The sequence below is a fragment of the Euleptes europaea genome, chromosome 12 (assembly GCF_029931775.1).
Source record: "Euleptes europaea isolate rEulEur1 chromosome 12, rEulEur1.hap1, whole genome shotgun sequence".
NCBI classification, from domain to species: Eukaryota; Metazoa; Chordata; class Lepidosauria; order Squamata; family Sphaerodactylidae; genus Euleptes; species Euleptes europaea.
The window spans coordinates 19237417-19255394 of NC_079323.1; the positions used below are offsets into that span (position 1 = coordinate 19237417).

General features: G+C 44.1%; 1 non-coding gene across 1 annotated transcript; it reads right to left on the bottom strand.

The window, feature by feature from the left end:
• Positions 1 to 17321: 17321 nt before the first annotated feature.
• On the bottom strand, positions 17322 to 17393 carry TRNAT-AGU (transfer RNA threonine (anticodon AGU)). Its single transcript has one exon. It is a non-coding gene; the product is annotated as a tRNA-Thr (tRNA).
• Positions 17394 to 17978: the final 585 nt, after the last annotated feature.

The window sequence follows — 17978 nt, forward strand, 5'->3', positions numbered from 1 at the left end:
AAACTAGTACAATCACATTGTGCCACGCCCCTGACATCATTCCCATTTCTTTGCCCTTTGCTGCCGCTACAGCCGCCATTCTCTTGGCATCAGAGCAGGGCCAGACTCCCAACCGGGTGTCCTGGCTGTCCCTGGCTGCTCGGTTCTTGCGCCACCTGAACCAGCCAGCCTGCTTCCTCCACAGCCATCTGGGCTCTGCCTTTTTCAACTCCCCTTCCCCCGCACCACGTGGATCCCCATCAGCTATGGCATCCCCATCAGCTCCCCGGCGCTCCACACTCTAAGCCTCCCCTGGGTCCTAGCTCTCCCTGTGCCCCCGTTCACTTGTGCTCCTTCCTCTGTGCCGAGAGCTGGGCCTCACTTCCCCTCAGTGTCTGAGCCACCTCGCTTCTCTGCTCCTGGGCCCGAGTTGCAGCCAGCAGTCGTGACCACAGTTTGCTCGGGCGCCTGGCTGCTCCCAAGGGGCTCTTCTGCAAGGGTGTCTGCTGTGGTGGCAATCCCTCTGGGAGCTGCATACCCCATGGCTCTTCCTGCTCCTGGCCCAGACTCCCCCCCCCCCAGGTAAGTGCTGGATCTGCGGGTTGTGGAAAACCAACCCAGCAACACCATCATAGATCAAAACAGTACTGGCAGAGCTTGGGTTACAAAATAGGAAATTAGGCTTGGTTATTGGCCTCGTTTTTGTTGTTGTTGTTGTTTTGTTTTAAGTTATATTGACCATGTTTGTTCTGGGGAGGATGCTGCTGCCATTTTGTTCTGCTCAGATATATCAGATTGTTTGTGGGTTGTGGTAGCTAAGTGGGTGGTTACATAGTGTAGAGTAGATACAGGGTATAGGAAAGATGAGCTGTTGATTAGGTAAAAATGCTAATGGCGATAAAAATGCTTTGCTGGGAGAAACTGCATGGTAATCGAGCATCGTTAAGTCCCCATTTGGGGGTAGGGGGAACAGGATGGAAAATGCCTAAATATCATCTGGGCTAAATTAATCAAAACGTTATCACTCTGTCTCACACAATGTACACAGAGATTTTACAATACCATAGCAACTTTCCCCCCGAGCCAGCATTTTAAAGGGTAATGGTACAATGACTTCAGCATGGTACACATGTTGACATTAAAGGGACTTAAAGCTACTCTGTATTACATCCTACTCCTGGGGAAAGGGCCAGATAGACATTCAGATAAATGAATAAAAGAAAAAGATAACCTGCCCTTCACTTAATGGGTCTTTTGGTGCCATGGAGGAGAAGGACAACGGTGCACTGGCTTCTGATGAGAGCAAAGGGCTAGAAAGAGAATTTCCTTGGCAGGCCGGATAGATGCTGTTACAGAATCTCAATGGAAAAGATAAACCTTGCACAAATTAAGGCAAAATTAGATCTCTCTTCAGTCATGCGTTTATTATTTTACACTTGAATGGGAAGGGTAAGTGGCAAGCAGATACTGGGAAGGCTCTTTGTAGAATGGTCAGGATTGCTTTTCTTGTTAATAATGCCTTTATTTAAAAAAATTGGCTTAATTGGTTTGATTTTTTTCACAGGAGAAAAGGTTAAAAGAAAAGGCAGCAAGGAGGGAATCCAGGAAGAGGAACACAAAGGTAAGGCTGATTTCGTTTGTTCCCTGAAATTCTGTTTGTTTGGGTGGGATTTTTTTCTTGGAAAAAACAAAGCTTACAAACCCACTTGTGATGACTTTTTTTCTTTTAATGTATTACTATATAGCTGCCAATGTTTTTATATCCTGATTATATAGAATGGCGCAGGGAGAAACCATTGTTGGAGTCGGGTCTAACAATGCCATCCAAAGCAGAATCACACCCATCTAAGCTCCCTGACTTCAGTGAATTTAGAAGGATGTAACTTTGCTTAGGATTGTACTACGAATAAGCCAGGAAATATACTAAAGTCATAGATTAAAAAGCAAAATATTGGCTCAGGGTTTTGCGGTAGTGATGTGGGAAAATGGCTAGGAATGACTAAGAAAAGGAGTGGAGGCATGCCAACCTAACACCAGTATGTGGATCTACAACAGGCCAGTGTAGCTCTAATGCTTCCATTGTCTTAACTGGTTAGACCAGGCCACAAGATTTCGCACTTTCTCCCCTTTCCTCTTTACCTCTAATTCCTCCCTCCCTTTTCAATGAAGTCTTAGCCACGTGTTTAAGTGTCTTGTCACCACTTATTTTAGCCACAACGAACACTAAACCTTGTAATTGAGATTTGAATTCTTGGTTTGAAGCTGGATAACTACATCCCACTGTTTTTCCAGGTTTGTGTACAAGCCCCTCTTCTTTTCAGAACAGTAGGTAGACTGAGAGATAGTGACTGGCCAGAGGTCACTTCGGCCAGTAAACTTTGTGGAGGTGTAGAGATTTGAATCTGGAGCTTCACAATCCAAAACAACACACCACACCAGCTTTCCAAATGCCTGCTTGTGCACTTCTCAAGAATCTGGCTTGTCACTGTTGGGAATGGAGTAGATAGACTTTGGAGTGATCCAGCAGAATAATTTTTATGCTATCTTGTTCTTTACTACACTTTCTTTGGTTGTTTATGCATGGGTACTTTCACTCACATTCGCCCCCGGTCTGAATTGGCTGTTCCTTGGAGTTATGCAAGAGTTTTCCGTCCATTAGAAATGACCTTGTGCCCAGCCCTTGCAATGTCCGGGTCTTCCCATTCCTCTGTTAAACCAACTCTTCCCTCTTCCCTGAGCAAAGCTCAGGTGAAATGCCCATGCAGAAGGCAAAGTGCAGGTTTCGCTCACAGCCAGTTACAAAGCAGCATGTCTAGAGGCGGGGATTCAAATACTTCCTGCTTCTTTGAAGCTCTTTCTGAGCAGAAGAAAAGCTTTTTAAAACTGAGGCTTGGATTTCTTCCCCCCCCCCCTTTTGGATTGCTCTGGGTTTTGTTGTTGTTTGTTCTAAAAATGCTTTTTTATGTGACAATTGGGTTTTGAGTGGGGGATTTTCTTTCACAGTAAACACTACAAGTAAGCCAATTACAAAGCAGCATTTAAAGGGGCGGGACTTGATTTGAGCTTGGAGACTGCTGGTGCAGAGATTCCCAGCTGGAAAGTGTGGGTCTAGTGAGCAACGAACCTCAGGTAAAACTCCCATGCATAAATGACCATAGTGTCCCTTTCTCCGTCATAATTTTAATCCTTGTACGATATAGGTTCTCTTTTTTTAAGTGTGTACTTGAACCACACCTTTGGGTGGGGTGTGCATGGGAAAGGCCATGGTTCAGTAGTAGTGCATCTGTTTTGCATGCAGAAGGTTTCAGTTTAAATCCTCTCTGTCTCCAGTTAAATGGATAAGGAGGACCTCTGCTTGAGATAACTGACCTTGACAGACGTACTGATTCAGTATATGGCAGATTCATGGGCGTTCACACAGCAGTGACTAAGATATTGCAATGAAACTTTACTCATCTAGACTTCAGAGAGAATATTCTTCTAACTGAAACTTGAAATGCTCACAGTGTAGATAATTCCCAGAAGCAAGCCTTCCAATGAAGATGTAAATGCAAACCACATGTGGAGATATAATTTTGCACTGGTGTATTTAGTGCAGCAGGAAGATCAGCCTGGGTAGAGGACATTGACTGAGGTGATTCTTTTCCCCAGGATGGAGGTTGAGGCATGTGCATCGTTTCCCACACATCTTATTATGTTGCACCTAAATAACCATAATTTGTGCTTGGCACTTAGCAAAGATTGGATTCCTTTGAGCAAGCTCCTGACGTTATTTTCCTCTCTGTGCTGTCAGTGGAGCTTGGAGAACAGGACTGGGAGAATAATTCACATTATAGTTCAGAAGCGGATAAGTAATTACTCTTTGTTCAGGAAGAAGAAAGGCTGGTTGTGCTGAGTAGTAACAGTTACACTGCATTGAAGGGAAGAACATTTTACAGCATGATGCAAAGCAGACATGGCATGTGTGTTCTCCAGCTTGGGGCCCTCAGGGTCAGGAGCTGGAGGCTTGGGGTAGGAGCTTGAACTGGGACAGGAAGAACAGCAGAGCTAAGCCTGGAACTGGAGCCATTTTTGGTGCTGCTGTGGAGTTCACGTTCCACCTGTCTAGAGTCCTGTTTGAAGTGGCATACAAGAAGAAGGGTTAGTTTTTATGTGCTGATTTTCACAACCTTTTAAGGAGAATCAAACCAGCTTACAATCTCCTTCCTTTCCCCACCCCACTACAGACACCCTGTGAGATAGGTGGGGCTGAGAGAGCTCTAAGAGCTGTGACTAGCCTAAGGTCACTTAGCTGGCTTCATGTGTAGGAGTGGGGAACCCAACCCCATTCACCAGATTAGAGTCCTCCGCTCATGTGGAGCATTGGGGAATCAAACTCAGTTCTTCAGATTAGCGTCCACAGCTCCTAACCACTACACCATGCTGGGTCTCCAGCATGTAAAACCAATGCTATAAAAACATCATGAATTACCACTATAAAAATAAGCCAGGTGCATTAAAAAAAACAGCACAGAACAAACATTGAGCACCTTAAGTAATAGCCTTAAATAAAGCCAAAAATTGACGGTTAAAAAGTGAAAACAGAAAATCTTTTAGTGAAAAGCATGAAAAAAAATGTTTTGGCCTGGCACTTAAAAGACAGTCCACCACTCTTAACCACTACACCATGCTTGAGGGGAGAGACCACATCATGCTTAGAGGCAGGACAATTAACCAGAAACTTCTCTAACCTAATTAGTTTTGTTGAGCACCCTTTAGCTTAATGAAAACTGTTCTGTTGGTTCTTGGTGCAGTAAAGCACGTTATTTTAGATATCCCCCAATGCTGCGAGGCGGCTCTGAATAGCTGCCTTTGTTGGGGAGAGAGCTTGAGAATGGGCTCCCAGTGGGAAAAAACCTGACATCTGGAACTCAGATTCTAGCGAGAGTTCAAGGGAGCCCAAGACGATGTGTAAATATAGCCATCCCAAACTGACAGGTGCCTGAGGAATTAATTTGGAACCTCCTGGCTTGCTCTAGAAATCTTAGTTGTAGCAGCAGTGCCTGAAGATTTCCACAGTTCACCCAAGGTCAGGATCAAGAAGCCGCATGTGGGCTTTCAGATTTAATACACTGGAAAGGAGCTGTAAACCGAGCTTGTGCCATTACAAAAGAAACTGCTGCGGCCTAACCAAAAAAAATTGGTTTATTTTGTGTAAGAATCCAGGAAAAGCCAGTTTTGGCAAATTCAGTTTAAGCAGAGCAAATTATGAAAATACCACTTGGTCAATTGAGCTATTCAGTTATGTGGGCTCTCATCCCATTCAGAATTAGGGCCGAACCACACATTATGGCTCCACGGGTCTGACCTTTAGATGCCGCTGCTATTTTGGAGCTGGACCTGGGCTATTTAAAAATGCCACGAGGCCCCAATCTTGAATAGCCCAGCAGCACGGTGGGACCAGAAACCTCTGAAACAGCTGCGGGGAGTGGAGTTTTGACACCAGGAAAGGTGCAGGGGGAGATAAGGACCTACCGCACGGGTCTTCGTGGCATTTTTAAATGTCTTGAGTTCAGTTCTAAAATGGTGATGGCAGCAGCCACAGATTGGACCCATGAACACCTTAACGTCTAGTTTGGTCCTTTAGAATCTCAGTTAATTTGTAACTACAACATAAAGGTAAAGGTCCCCTATGCAAGCACCGGGTCATTCCTGACCCATGGGGTGACGTTACATCCCAACGTTTCCTAGGCAGACTTTGTTAACGGGGTGGTTTGCCAGTGCCTTCCCCAGTCATCTTCCCTTTACCCCCAGCAAGCTGGGTACTCCTTTACCAACCTCGGAAGGATGGAAGGTTGAGTCAACCTTGAGCCGGCTACCTGAAACCAACTTCCGTTGGGATCGAACTCAGGTCGTGAGCAGAGTTTGGGCTGCAGTACTGCAGCTCACCACTCTGCGCCACGGGGCTCTTAAACGACAACATAGGTGAGGCAAAAAAGGAGACTTGGAAGATAAGGGGGTACTGGCAGTTGGCAAGATGGTGGAGAGGCAGGAACTGGGGGCCGTAAGGAAAGACCAGTGAAGAAGAGAGTCAGTCTACCTTCTTTAGAAACTCTTTGACAAGCCTCTTCTAGTCTTACCATTTTTATTTTTCACTGCCTCCTCCCCGCTTTTTCTGCAACACTGGGAACTACAATTCTTGTGTGTTTTTATTAAGATCAAGCTGGAGTTCTCAGTCATTGTCATACTTGAAGTCATTATTTAGGATGACACCAAGCGTCAATCTGTATGTGAGAAAATAATATTTTATAAAATGGCTCTTATAGCCATGGGGGAAACTGGTTTCCTCAGCAATCTTTTCCTTCCCACTCTTCCATTAAACTATTTTTGTTAGCAGAGTTTAGGAAACACCTGAGCTTGTGTTGCTTTTGAGCGAAGTTCAATAAACCCAAGGAGCTTATTGAGTGATCCTCACCACATTTGACCGGGAGAAACTGAACATTGGTGTGTAATGCTTTCTAGTCTTCGGAGCACTTCAAATACATTATCTCAGTGATCGTTATGGCACCATCACAAGGCAGGCGAGTGTTCTTCTCCCCATCATGCAAACTGAAGTTTACAGAGAGCCAGTTCACGGCTGGGAAGATAACTGAGCCAGTGGTCTCTTGGTAGTCACTGCACTGCCCACTCTCCAGGCCCAGACTAATCACCACAGCTAAATCATCAGATTGCCCTTGTGAGGATTTTGACAGTACAATCCTAAAGGAAGTACATGGAACACATGAAGCTGTGAATCAGACCCTTGGTCCATCAAAGTCAGTATTGTTTACTCAGACCAGCAGCGGCTCTCCAGGGGCTCAGGTAGAGGTCTTTCACATCATCTACTTGCCTAGGCCCTTTAATTGGAAATACCAGGGACTGAACCTGGGACCTTCTGCACGCCCAGCAGATGCTCTACTACTGAGCCACTGCCTCTCCCCCTAAGTAGTGTAGTAGGTGCAATGTTGGGATTAAGATCTAGGAGATCCAGGTTTGAATCACTTCCCTGCCATGGAAGCTTGCTAGGTGACTGTGGGACAGTCATTCAGCTGACCTACCGCACAGTGTTGTTGTGAGGATAGAGTAGAAAAGAGGAGAATGATGTTGGGTCCCTGCTGGGGTTGAGAAAGGTGGGGTATAAAGGAAGTAAATAAATACATTCTAGGTCCCTCGAAGACAAGGGGCTTAGAAGGTTGTAACTGCTTAGGATTATGCTGGCCATTGGCCGTAACAAATAAACAAACTGACTGCTTAGGATTGCACTATTACTCTTTTTGTTATCCCCCCCCTTTAGCATTGATAAAACAAGCTTCAATTGCTTATACATTGTGCATGAAGAAGTGTGTGCGTGTGGGTAGGAGAGGTGTTGAAGTTATAGATAGGTAGATTTGGCTTTGCATTCTAAAACAGCGAACCTTAGCATGAATTTTGAGCAGCGTTTTGAGAAGCAGGAAGTTGATTTGCTGTCAGTCGTGCTAGCATGCTGGGCATCTGGCTGTCCAGCTCTCGGAGACAGAATACTGGTCTTGATGGGTGGGCATTTGTCATGATTCAGCAAAGCCCTTCTCAACAGGAAGTTGATGTACCAGATTACCAGTGATATGGCACTCGCTTGTAGTGTCCAACCTTGAAAATATATATTTTCACCAACCCCATGCTAGTGACATGTTTTAAACAGCACTTCCCATTTCGTAGTGATCACAGAATCATTCCTAGTGTATTAAAGTGCTGCAGGTTTCCTTTCTCTTTGTTTACAATCACATGGGGATATAGAATGCCTTCTTGTGTCCAGAATTCTTATTTGGTTGGAAACATATGTGGACAATAAAGCAACCAGCCCTTACAAGACAGTTTGAATAGCTACACTGACGCTGTGGGGTAGCTTCTCTCCACTTTGTGACTTGTGAATAGATCTATAGTTAGGACTAGGATGCAGCCCCCCCCCCCCAATCTTTAATTTCTTCCCAAAACCTTGGATGTCACAAAAAGATAACTTTGCACACAGAAGGAGACAAATCTTAACAGCATTATTAGAGTTGGTCGGATAATAAAACAGAAAGAGATTATTGCAGTGCAGTTTGAAATCCGGAGGTGAAAAGTTGTATTAAGTTCAAGCGAACAAAGAGGGATAATAGAGATATTCGAATCTCTTTTATGCTTCAGTGTATATAAAACTGGCACTTAATCTGCTTCGGCCATAAAAGATCATAGCTTCTCTAATTGTGATATCCAGAACAAAGTCTTTAAGTGCAGCCTTCAAAGAATACCGGGCCTCCAAAAAGTTCCACAGGTGCTCATTCTTTAAAAAAAAAAAAATAGCAAAAGAGAGAGAAAAGTCCATGCAGGCCACATTGAAAAATCAGGTTAGTCATGGCCCTCTCTTATCTCTTGAAAGGGAAGGAAGTGGTAGAAATTGCTTTGGGGCAGCACATAAAGGAGGGACAGAAGTATATGGAAAGAGCAAATAAAGGGGCAACCTAGAAATGGGAGTTGAAATTGGATGCCAGACCGCAAAATTTTCTTTCTTTCTTTCTTTCTTTCTTTCTTTCTTTCTTTCTTTCTTTCTTTCTTTCTTTCTTTCTTTCTTTCTTTCTTTCTTTCTTTCTTTCTTTCTTTCTTTCTTTCTTTCATTCATTCATTCATTCATTCATTCATTCAACTTTCTACCCTGCTCTCCCCAGCCAAGGCCGGGCTCAGAGCAGCTTACAAAGGGGTATAACATCAATGTCACGCACTGAGCTTCGTGGTGGGGTGGGGACTTGAACTTACATCACAGCAGTTAGATTCGGTTGGAATCTGACACTAAACACTATACAATATTGGTCCGGACCAGTTCCAGATTTAGGAGGGCCTGGAGCAAAAAAGTGCCTGTGGGGGGGGGCCCTCTCCTCCTCTGACCACTGCCAGGACCCCTGCTCATGCTTTCCTTTCAGCCCACCCACATCCCCACCTGCCTGTGTGCACTTCCTTTCCCCGCCCGTTGGTGAGCCTCCACCCTGACAGTATGCTTTTTCTTGGGCTGGGTGGTGTGTGCAGATGGGAATTACCACCACTGTGCCCACCAGGATTGCTGCCATTGTATAACCCCTTCACATCCTTCCCTGGCAGCGTATGGTTTGGGGGCAGAGATCCTGGGCCCCGGCAGCTGCTGTACCTCAGGGTATGCTGATGCCAGCCCTCATTCTGGTTTTCTCTGGCTCTTTCCAGCATTTTTATGCGTCAAAGAATGCCCCCCTCCCCATTTTAAATCAGAACATTTCACTTCCAGGGCTTCCTCCTCCCTGCTGCCATTTGCAGCTTGCATTCATACATGACTTATTAACAGCATGCTCCCTTTGCCCTCATTGGCAACTCTGAAAAATAATCATCACAATCAGCAATCAGAAAAACATTGTTGTTTTGCTGGTTAATTGTTTTAGGGACAATTATTCAAATTAATTGAGGCTTCCAGGATCATTAAGATTCCAGCTGCTGGAAGGGCCTGTGAGCATATTGCTGAACTTCTTGTTTTGAAATCTGTTAGGGAGGTTTCAAAGATTTAGATCTTGTAAAATGTTCTCCCGTCTTCACCATTATGCCATCTATGAGCAGAATTGGCAGAGAAATGCTTGGCAGCTTAATCATTCTGTCATAATATTTTTAAAATATATTTTAAAACAAGAGTCAGAACTTGGAAAATACTAAAAAGGTTTTATTAAACATTTTAAAACTGCTAGAACAGCAGTTGTTTAGGAGAACAAGATTATCAGAAAACAGTGAGCAGGTTTTTGAGTTCCCCGGAATGTTTCATTGAACCTACGGCTTGTTGGTCTCCTGCCTTGAAAACCCTACAGGGTCACCGTAAGCTGGCTATGACTTGACAACATCCCTTGATTTCCCCCTGCTCCCCAGCCTCAGTATATGAGCTTGTTCACAGGTTGCTACTCTTTTTTTGATAGCACTAAGGACAAGTGGCCCTGACCTGAAGGCCCAGGCAAAATCTCAGAAGCTAAGCAGGGTCAGCCCTAGTTAGTACTTGGGTGGGAGACCATCAAGGAAGTCCAGGGTTGCTACGCAGAGGCAGGCAATGGCAAACCACCTCTGTTCATCTCTTGCCTTGAAAACCCTGTGAGGAGTTGCCATGAGTATGTGGCGACTTGGTGGCACATGATGCACAGAAATGAGTAATATCTGGCCACCTCTTGCCTTGAAAACCTTATTGGCTTGCCCTAAGTCAGCTGTGACTGGTTAACAAATATATTGGCTTGCCCTAAGTCAGCTGTGACTGGTTAACAAATATATATATATATATATATATATATATATATATATATATATATATATATATATATATAAAATCCGGTGGAATACACCCTGTTAGTAAGGGCTTCTTGCCTACATTCTGTCCTAGTGAATGGTCATCAAAGCACTTCACGAATTTTAAAGGTAAAAATCTGGGGCTGTTCAAGCCCCCCCCCCCCCCCCCGTCCTTATGAGGTTCTCTGAGATAAATAACTCTGGTTGTTTGTACAAGATTGTTTAAAGTTGTGTCAGCAAAGCAAATCACATATAGACAAGAAAGAATGATCACTAATTACAGCCAGAGTCAACTCATGCTTATACAATTGATTTACCATTTAGCTGCTCTTTGAGATGAAAATCTATAAAGCACATTGGGTTTCCTATTAAAAGTTCTTGCATATTTTTCTCAATAATATATGTTGATTGTGCAATATAAAAAGATAAACAATTATTGTTAGGCTTTTAAAATTCATTCCCTTCCCAGCAACAGATGAATGGGCATGACTATCAGCAGTCCCAATCACATTCTGTAGGGAATAGTCAACAGGCTGCAACATTAGACATGACTTAGAAAAGGTAACCCTGTTCCTTGCACCAGACACTGCAAGGGTGTTTCTGAAAGGTCTTGTACTTCCTCCCGTAGAAGTAAATGGCTGCTGTTCATATCTTAAGGGGGGATTTAAAGCGCTGAGGGTGGAAAGTGCTGTCAAGTCACAGCTGACTCACTGCGATCTGTAGGGCTTTCAAGGCAAGAGGCAGAGAGAGGTGGTTGGCATTGGCCTGCCTCTGCATAGCGACAGTGGAATTCCTTGGTGGTCTCCCATCCAAATACTAACCAGGGCCGACCCTGCTTAGCTTCCAAGATCTGACAAGATCAGGCTGGGCCTGGGCCACCCAAGTCAGGGCTATTTAGAACACTGCATTTGGGCAAACTCAAGAGCCTCATGGTGCAGAGTGGTAAGCTACAGTACTGCAGTCAAAAGCTCTGCACACACCCTGAGTTCGATCCTGACAGAAGTCGGGTTCAGGTAGCCGGCTCAAGGTTGACTCAGCCTTCCATCCTTCCGAGGTCAGTAAAATGAGCACCCAGCTTGCTGGGGGTAAAGTGTAGATGACTGGGGAAGGCAACGGCAAACCACCCCATAAACAAATCTGCCTAGTAAACGTCGGGATGTGACGTCACCCCATGGGTTAGGAATGACCTTTACCATTGAGGTCCAAACCTACTTCTTCACCTTGATCCTTGGTTACCCAACCTCAACTAGCACATCTATGTAGTAACATAGGTCTAAAACGCATGGTCAGTTAGCCCAGTTCCAGCCCAGTTCCCTCCCAGTTTCACCCAGGATCAAATCTTCGCAAACGGACGGTACCTTATTTACTCTTCTTTCAGCCCTGTATCGAAGCGAAATGAACCCGCCTTTTCCCATTCCTCTTCTGGAAGAAACAGAAACAGAAATAGGGGAAACAGATGATTGGCATCACTCACAGCCAATCACGAGGCAGTTTGTGAAGAGGCAGGAATTCAAATGCTTCCTGCCTGCTGCTACTTGGGAGCTTTTTCTGAGAAAAAGAAAGACTTTTTTAAAATGAGGCTTGGGTTCCCCACCCTTCTTTCAGGTAGCTCCGTTTTTTGTTTTTTTTAGTTCTTAAAATGCTTTTAAAATTACAAGCGGGGGGTGGTGGTGGGAAGCCTTCATTAGTCAATTCAAAAGGACCAATCACCAGGAGCTGGGGTGGTGGTGGGGAGGGCTTACTCAGCAGGAACCCGCATTTTCTGTTTACATGGATCCTTTTGCACATAGTTTAGTCCCTGCTCATTCCAGGTAATGTGGGTTCATTTGATCCTGAGTGGAACGGGGATGGAACTGGGTTGGAACTGTGCTAAGTGACCATGCGTTTTAGACCATACTATTCCCCCACCTACCCCCCAGGACTTCCTGAAATATACAAGCTCTATACCACCCATCATAATTATGCTTATAACTAATAATGCCAAAAGGAAAAAAAAGAAGAGGAATGCTTTCCAGGTTAAAACCAATAACCTGTTGTAATCCTGTCTCTGCCTTCAGTTTTCACTTTTGGAGAGAAAAAAAGTGTGACTATGCTTGTATCGCAGGGGGATGAAATTTTTTTTGCTTTGTTTTCCTGTATCTCAATGTGAGAACGAGTGGCAGAGTTCACCGCTGTATTGTTCATTTTTTGACGGAAATACGGCATCTGCTTATTTGGAGATATAATACCCCTGGCTGTTTGGTTTCCTTCACAATGTATTTCTGCGTGCAGCTCAACCGCTTTGAGTCGCAACTTTTTTGTTGTTTTTGATTAAACAGCCATATGCTTTTGAATTAAACAGTCCCAGTTGTTATATTAAATTTGTAGATGACTCGATACCTTATAGAACTCAATTACCTCGCACCCCCCCTCACCCCGTACCCAGTCAGCCCTTTTAGAAGGGAACAGATGGACGAGCTCTGCCGCGCCTTCATGTTTTCTTGACTTATGATTAGAATTTCTAAAGATAATGTGTCACTCGCATGTTTTGTTGTTTCTCCTCTCTGAAGATCTGCTTTGATTGCTCTCTTCTGCAGCCTGCAGACTTTGCGCAGCTGCGAACCCTTCTGGCTTATGATATGTAACTGAAACCCGCCGCACATCGAGATGGGAGGAAATGGCTCTTCTGTTTGCTCTTTCTGAGCCCGATCACCCCAAGGATAATGAAGTATTCCCCCCCCCCCAAAAAAAAACCCTCCTATGATAGTTTTGCTGGCAATTTTTGCTTTCCCTTTCCCAGGGCCATGTAAATTAAAAAATACAGCTGTCTGGTCTCTCATGTTGAACTAGACCAGTTGCTTTTGAACGTTCTACGTTGAGGAAACATGTTCCTTTTCATTGTGCATGTGGAGGAAACCTTACCCATGGGATCCAGAACTTCTGCACATGGCTAAGAGCCAGCATGCCGTAGTGGCTAGGAGCGGTGGACTCTGGAGGACTGGGTTTGATTCCCCACTCCTTCACATGACCGGTGGGCTCTAATCTGGTGAACCGGGTTGGTTTCCCCACTCCTCCACATAAAGCCTGCTGGGTGACCTTGGGCTAGTCACAGTTCTCTCAGGACTGTCTCAGTCCCACCTACCTCACAAAGTGTCTGTTGTGGGGAGAGGAAGGGAAGGCGATTGTAAGCTGGCTTGAGACTCTTTAAAGGTGGAGAAAATCAGAGTATAAAAACAACTCTTATTCTAGAAAGTGTGCTGCTCTCAGTGCACACAGGATCCTGACTGAGGCCCTTGAGCCTCATTGGAAGGTGGGAGGTTTTGTTCTTATGGTGTAAGCATATATTCTGTATACTGGATGGGAAAGTAACTATGAGCATACAAACAGTGCCTACTCTTAAATATAATGCATACTCCAAATCTGAACAATTCATTCTGACTTCAGAGAGCTGTCTGAATTTATTTACTTCACTTATACCCGGCCTTTTCCCCAGTGGGGACCCAGTGCAGCTTACATCATTCTCTTTCTCCTCCGTTTTATCCTTGCTTCAATCCTGTGAGGTAGGTTAGGCTGAGTGTGTGTGTGACTGGCCCAAGCTTCTATGGCAGAGTGAGGATTCGAACCTGGGTTTCCCAGATCCTAGTCCAGTATTCCTACCAGTGTTAGAAATGTTCTGATTTAATGGTTTGTTCTGGTGCTGTGCTGTCCAGGCTTTGCTTGGGGCATGGGACAGTGAGGACAAAGAACGACCAAGACTAGGCCTCATCCAACCAGAAGAGTTCATGATGAACAAGATCTTCCAGATTGCCGTTTTTGGTGCTCTGAGCTTCCAAATTCTGCCAGTTTTATCATTACAGCTTCAGGAGGGCTTTAAAAGCTGAAAAATCTGCATCCCGTGAAGTGGGGATGAAACTTCCCTTTTCCCTGGCCACTGCTAGATTTGTATCTACAAAGATTTGTTTTCTTTAGTCAGAGTTCTTGTACTCTGGAGCTTGCTTTGCTGAGTGCATCTTCCAGTGGCTGAGCTGCATGTGTGTATTTGCTTGCTTGCTAAGCTATCTGAGAGAGTGAGATCAGATTAGGCTGGTATTGGGGTTTTCTTTTTCCTCCTCAACCTCCCCATTCCCCTTACCGCAACTATTAATGTATTTATTTATGTAGAACATGTGTATGTAGGGTTGCCAACCACCATGTACTAGCTGGAGATCTCCTACTATTACAACTGATCTACAGCCGATAGAGAACAGTTCCCCTGGAGGAAATGGCTGCTTTGGCAATTGGACTCTATGGCATTGAAGCCCCTCGACTCCCTAAACCCCACCCTCCTTAAGCTCTGCCCCAAAAACCTCCCGCCATTTGTGAAGAGGGGCCTTGCAACCCTATGTGTATGCCTCCTTTCCAGATCATCCCAATAAAACAAAACAAAAAGTATAACAAAAGGAATAAAAACAATTAATAGCAGTAAAAGCATAATAAAACAACAAGAACAAAAATAATATAGGTAAAGATAGTCCACTGTGCAAGCACCGGGTCATTACTGACCCATGGGGTGACGTCACATCCCGACGTTTACCAGGCAGACTATATTTACGGGGTGGTTTGCCATTGCTTCCCCAGTCATCTACACTTTACCCCCAGCAAGCTGGGTACTCATTTTACCGACCTCAGAAGGCTGAATCAGCCTTGAGTCAGCTACCTGAAACCAGTATCCGTCGCAATCAAACTCAGGTCATGAGCAGAGCTTTTGACTGCAGTACTGCAGCTTACCACTCTGCGCCATGGGGCCCCTTTCAATAATAATATAAGCTACCACTAAAAGTAAGCCAAGGCATAAATGTGCATAAAGCAGTAGAGCAATTTATAATAGTGTTAATAAAATAGCCCTCTTTGGCCCAGGGCATACCATGAAACAGCTAAGAAAGATGGAACTCCTAGTTAAAAGCAAATGTAAAAACGAACATTTGGGCCTAGTGCCGAAAGGCACCAGACAAGCCTGAAGGGAGAGGGGAGATTTCGGGCTCTCAGTGTTGCACTACACAAAATTGAGAGTTCCAGGAGGGAGTTTTGTCATCCAGTAAAATAGCCTTAAGGGGAAGGGCATTCCAAAGATGAAGTGTGTAGAAACAGGAATCCAGAATTATCGGTGCAAAGAAGTACCGTCCGTATGAAGAAAGGCTATAAAGCATTTAGCTTTTGTTAGTTTAGGAAAAAGTGACTAAAAGGGGCCAGGTAGTGAGGTAGAGGCACATAAAATTATGAATTACATGTAGATAGATTTTTCACGAGCTCTCAAAAATCCCCAAAATGGGGAGAAGTCACCTACGCAAGACTGATAAGAGATTCATTCTACAGGATGTATGAGTGTGGGGGATTAATTAACAGTTGGAATGACCTGCTAAAAGATGTGTTGATAGCCAGTGGCTTAAATGATTTTAAAAGAGAAATAGACAAGCCCATTCATAGAGGATTCCATGGTTATTAGCCATAATAAGTAAATGGAACCTCTTGGCTTGGATCCAACCAGCTTTTTTACTCAATCTCACCCAATTTCCTTTCCCTACTACAGCCCCCCATCCCATACAGCTTTTGTACATGCAGTTCCCATGATTTCCAGCATTGCCTTTTATTGGTGGCCAAAGAGGGTCCTCCTTTTTTTCTACCAGCAGTAAAGGTAGTTGGATCCAACTCCTTGTTCAGAGGCCATATATCTTTGAATGCAGTTTGCTTGGAAAGATTGTTGTCTCCATGCCCGGCTTCCTAGGAACATGTGACTTGCTACTGTTGGAAATAGGATGTTGGGCCAGATAGCCCATTAGTCAGTTTCAACACAGCTGTTGTGTTTTTCCACTGTTTTGCTTTTCTGGGTATTTACTTTTTTGCGATTTCTTAGGTTAGATCTTCTATATGTTTTCTAATTACATTTATCTCACACCTTTCTTCCATTGTGGTATTCATGCCAATTTATCTGGAATTCCCAGGAGTCTCCCATCCAGACACTAACCAAAACCAGACTTACTTAGCTTCTGAAAGATTGCTGTATCATGTGTCCTTGAACCATATCTCAGGATCTAGCTAGAACAAATGTATAATTTGGAATAACAATCTTGTGCTAATGATTGCCAGAAGCCTTGAGGCTTTCATTAGTTGAATATTGTTTTCCAACAAGGATGCAAAGGCTTCTTTGAACACACATATTCAATGTTTGTTTCTCCCATGGTTGTGTTCTCTAGAACTCTTTCCTCATATAACCTAATGGAGGGGTCTAGGTGGGTTGAACAGGATTTCAAGTATTTTCTGAGATACTATTGGTGGCCAACATTCTGGATAAATGATCCATATGTCCAGGTCAAGGTGTATGAGAATACTACTTGAATCTGTATAACAGTGCGTATATGGTTTACCATATCCTAATTTGAACATAAGAAGCTGACAGTGGGATTCTTAGTTCATTTTTTCCAGTATTATCTACTCCAACTGGTATTAGTTCTCCAAGGTTAGCAGAGGTTACTTGAGGTCCTTCAGCTGGAGATGTTGCTGATTGAACTGGGGATCTCCTGCATGCAAAGCATATACTCTGGCACTCTCCCATCCCAAACCAGGGAACAGACAGATAACATGGCTCAGTAGAGTCTGGGAGGAAAAATATGTGGACAAGAAAAGGCCTGGTGGCATGACTGGTACGCGTTCTTGCTCCAGTCTAGGAATACTACAAATGTTTGTTTCCTGTGTGATAGGTTGCCTTCCAAAGAGACAGAGATTTTGGCTAAAAATTGAACTCATGAAACTGGTCCATAAAAGTCAGTAGCGTCTACTCAGACCGGCTGCGGCTCTCCAGGGTCTCAGGCAGAGGTCTTTCACATCACCTACTTGCCTAGTCCTTTAAATATAGGCAGACTCGCGTTCCATAATACATGAACATATGAAGTTGCCTTATACTGAATCAGACCCTTGGTCCATCAAAGTCAGTATTGTCTATTCAGACCAGTAGTGGCTCTCCAGGGTCTCAGGCAGAGGTCTTTCACATCACCTACTTGTCTAGACCCTTTAACTGGAGATGCCAGGGACTGAACCTGGGACATTCTGCATACTAAGCAGAGGCTCTACCACTGAGCCACACCCCCTCCCCTTCAATAGAGTATGGTCTGGGAAAGTTCTGGTTTATTATCTAATAGCCTTCCTTTCTTGGATTGATCTGGCTCAGCTAAAGTTGCCTGGTGCTTATTTGATTATGCTATATTGAGAATTTGTATGCATTACTAACGCCAAAGGTGCATTTGACAAACTTGGAGCAGGGTTTGGAATGGCCTTCATTTCAAACCATGGTGCATGTTCTGATCATCATTGACAGTTTCCCAGGATGGTGAAAATTTATTGTGTGTGTTGCTTAAAGCAGCAGACTTGTCCTAATTGAAAGGCCAGCCAGCGGAGTTAATTAACTGAGATGTAAAGGGTCTGGCATATAAATTCACTATTACATATGCAAGGGAGGGAGAGAGACAGAACGTGTTTCCCAGGTGCTCAGCAAAATATGCTTCATTGTATTTTTCATGTGCATTTGTAAGACAATTCCCAGCGTAATTTATTAAACTTTGCCTTTCCAAGTAACCTTCAGTGAAGTGGTTTATATTTTAGCGCATTACTAATTGCATTTGACTGTCAGTCTTTCTGGTGAATTAAATTTTGAAAGCCATCTTGTATGAATACCA